Source organism: Falco biarmicus, chromosome 14 (genome assembly GCF_023638135.1).
Source record: "Falco biarmicus isolate bFalBia1 chromosome 14, bFalBia1.pri, whole genome shotgun sequence".
Lineage (NCBI taxonomy): Eukaryota > Metazoa > Chordata > Aves > Falconiformes > Falconidae > Falco > Falco biarmicus.
In genome coordinates this window covers 22,556,228-22,560,225 of record NC_079301.1, presented here as the reverse complement: position 1 = coordinate 22,560,225, position 3,998 = coordinate 22,556,228, and the positions used below count along the sequence as shown (strand labels likewise).

Below are 3,998 nucleotides of genomic sequence, written 5' to 3'. Positions count from 1 at the left end.
ATTTTAGAACATGTTATTAATAGAATCATAGGATCATTTAGATTGGAAAAGACCTTTGAGATCAAGTCCATCTGTTAACCCAGGACTATAGAATAAATGCAATTAATGTTACTTAAAATACACTTGAGAACAAGAGAAATAACAATAATAATCCATGCAGATCTATTTGGTCTTGGTCAGAGTCTTTTTTTAATTATTATTTTATTTATTAAGTTCTGCAGCACATCTGCCATACCAGGATAAAAACATTGCGGTCTCAAAATGCTTTTGACTGAAGGGTTAAAAAAATATCGCTGCCTACTGAAGTGACAAAGGGCATTTGATGACAGGAAGGAAGCAATCAGAATTTTATGGGTGCAGTGTGATTTGAGCAGTTTTTCCTGAAGCCTCTCCAACCTAGCTTGACTTCACTGTTCCCTTCTTGAGGGCGTTGGTGCTTTCGTTTGCGGTCTACTGAAGATGCTCTCAGAGCACACAGAGAGGATACAGATTTTTGTCAGCAGAAGGTTTCCAAACTGCTGAGTGTTACAGATTCCTATAGCAGTATATTTCATCAAGCCGCTGCAAGGGGTGAATTTTATTTCAGTGAGTCACAGCAATGATGACATTCTCAGCTGTGTTTACAAGTGGTTTTTAGACTCCTAGGCTCTAGGTGAGTCCAAATACATTTGCAGGCAAACTGTGAGTCACTAAGCATGACATTTAAAAATGAATACAAGCTAGTGAAATTAGGGAATGGCCATTTTGTTAATTGGGATATTTTCTGTTGAAAAGAAGTGTTGTATGTACCTGCTAATTTTGATGAGGTTTCCTGTAAGATGTTGAAACAAAGTATTTTTATTTTCTTGCTTCGGTCATCTGATTTTTCATGTGGTTGGTTTCATTTGAATGTTAATACCATCTTTTATCTATGTGCATGTGCTCGTGTAGCCCCTGCATGCATATATACATATATATGGACTTGCAATCACACAAATGTTAGCTATATTTAACTTTATAGCTTTCCTACTCTCATATGCACTCTCAAAATTATATTGTAAATTATAATGGGTCATAATAATTATAATTCTATGAATTATAAATGCATCAAAACAAAGCAATTTGTCACTGCAATTAAAAAGTGCAATGGTCCCAAACTGGATATTGCTCCTCAGTAAGTTCAGTGAGACCAGAGAGTGAAGACCTGCGAGCTGTCAGCACATGGCCCACACGTGTCTTTACCCCCTCCCCTCTCTCTCTCGCTGCTGCAGTGGTGGCCAGGAGTGCTCCAGAGGAGACCGTGACCAGCAGCTTTGCCTCCTTCATCCATGCAGTTCGACCTGAGCACTTGTCTAAGACTGTCCGTCACCGGAGCAAGAGGATGATCCTCGATAGCATTGGGGTTGGCCTTGTGGGCAGCACGACGCATGTGTTCGATATCGCTCTGCAGTACTGCCGGGTAGGAACGGCCCCATACTACCAAGTACTTACGTGGTCCCCACCCAGGCCACCAACAAGGCCTTATTTCATGGCTGATGTAGAGCTTTGGCCTTGCAGTAGAGAGGTCTTCTGGTATCACGCGGACACTGCTTCACTAAAGGTCCTCACCTGAACTTCCTTCCCTTTCACAGGAGCTGTACTCTTCAGTTGCCGTGAGCTCTGTCTATGGCAAGCCAGGCGTAAAGCTCTCTCCCACGCTGGCTGCGTTCACCAATGGAGTTGCGGTAAGGCAGGCTCTTCCAGGAGAGGGTCTGCTTTGCGGTGCCTTCAAGGACACTAGTTAGTATTAGGGGAAGCAGACTGGTCATTGGGAGGGACAGTGGGGGACAGGAAGTCACGGGCTCCTCTGCAGTCTTGCGCACTGCTTTTAGAGGGACCAAACAGCCACCACAGGGGCCACCAGGGGACTGGGTGGATGTTGTTGCAGAGGTAGCCTCAGCAATATCAGCAAGGACCCCTAGGTCCCTCAGCTTCCAGCCCCCTGCACTGGCACATCCTTATCCCTATTTCTCTGGCAGACTCACTCCATGGACTTCGATGACACCTGGCACCCTGCTACTCACCCATCAGGGGCTGTTCTGCCGGCTCTTCTGGCAGCTTCCCAGATGCTACCTCCAAGCACCAAACCCAATGGCATGGATTTCCTGCTGGCATTTAATGTGGGCCTGGAAGTGCAAGGAAGGCTCATGCATTTCTCCACTGAGGCTCACAACATCCCAAAAAGGTAAACCTCCTTTTCTTCACTGACTAGGAAGAGGATTGGTGAGCTGATGAGGTACCACACATTCATTTGGTTGCCTCCAGTGATCTTGCCTGAAAAATAACCTTCAAGAGGACTACCACTGGGTCTGCACTGTCATCATCTAAACTAACCAAGGCAAGAGCACAGGACAGGCAGCAGCCCACAGCCATGCAGACAGCTTAACTATGGGCACAGTGCCTGGCATGATTTCTGCCTGTGACAACTGCCATTCACCAGGCAGTGCCCTGGTGTTGAGCAATGGGTGGCACCAGCCAGCAGCTGTTACTCTTGGGCATGTTGGATGAAGCCACCTTATTTGTCGGGAGGGGGGGGGGAGAAATTTTGGTTTTATGGACACAAGCCATGCCACCTACTCTTAGGGAAAATTAAAAATTGCTTTCTGGAGATGCTGAACTTACTCGGTCTCCAATGAAGTTTCACATAGATGCTTAGTTTTTAGATAGCTAAACTTTGAATTAGGTGAATTAGGTGAGTCTCAAGGGATTTCCATTGGCTGGCTTGTTCCTGCCTATGGAACTTACATGTTCATTTCCAGTTCCATAGGCAGGTCTGGCAGGCGAGGAGCTTGGCTGCTTCCCGTGCCAAGGAGGCAGAGATGATAATATCTGCAATTTCCCCTTTAGGTTCCACCCTCCCTCAGTGGTCGGTACCTTGGGCAGTGCTGCGGCCACTGCAAAACTGCTCGCCCTCAGCACAGCCCAGTGCGCACATGCTTTGGGCATTGCTGCATCGCTTGCCGGGGCGCCCATGGCAAACGCTGCCACCCAAGCCAAGCCATTACATATCGGAAATGCCACCCGCCTGGGCTTCGAAGCAGCACTGCTGGCCGCTCGAGGGATGGAGGCTAACCCCTTAATTCTGGATGATATCCCTGGTTGCTCTGGGTTCAGTGCTTTCTACAGTGTCTATCAACCCAAACCACTGTCCACACCAAGCGATCACCATGAGTTCCTCTTGGAGAAGCAGGATATTGCTTTCAAGCGATTCCCAGCCCACTTGGGGATGCACTGGGTGGTGGATGCTGCCTTGTCTGTCCGGAATCTCTTCATCAACTATGCAGGGTCCTTCTCTCCTTCTTTGATCCGCACCATTGTGCTGAAGATCCCAGTGTCGAAGTACATCAATCGGCCTTTCCCCAGCTCTGAACACCAGGCTAGACACTCCTTCCAGTTCAACGCCTGTACTGCCCTATTGGATGGCGAAGTAGGTCTCAGCTCCTTCACAGAGAGCAGCATCCACCGGCAGGAGCTAAGGGAGCTGCTGGACAAAGTGGTGGTGGAGCACCCTGAAGATAATGTGGCCAACTTTGACAAGATGTACGGAGAGGTGGCACTGCTTCTGCACAGCGGGGATGTCCTGACAGGCAAATGTGACACCTTCTATGGGCACTGGAGGAAGCCTCTGAGCAAAGAATCGCTCCTGAAAAAGTTTCGATCCAACGCTTCTCATGTGCTTCAAGAAGAAAAAATAGAAACCATCATCACTATGGTGGACAACCTGGAGAATCTGTCAGATAGTTCCCAGCTGGCCTGCAGCCTGTGAGGGAGCAGCAATTTTGATTAGGCACTTGTCCTGGTGTAACTCTTGATTCCTTTCTTCATTGGTGCTTTACTATTGATTTCCAAAGACAGGAAAGTTCCCACCCCTTGAAGTCAAAGTAGACGCTTTAATACCAAAGGAGCCCACGAGGCAGGAGGTGTGTCTGTGTCGGTAGTTAGAACACAGATTAAATTTCAACGCATGGTTGATGTTGTCT

The 3,998-nt window shown here is 47.5% G+C and overlaps 1 pseudogene; it reads left to right on the top strand.

Moving 5' to 3' along the window:
• Positions 1 to 350: 350 nt before the first annotated feature.
• LOC130158975 (cis-aconitate decarboxylase-like) lies at positions 351 to 3,784 on the top strand (annotated as a pseudogene).
• Positions 3,785 to 3,998: the final 214 nt, after the last annotated feature.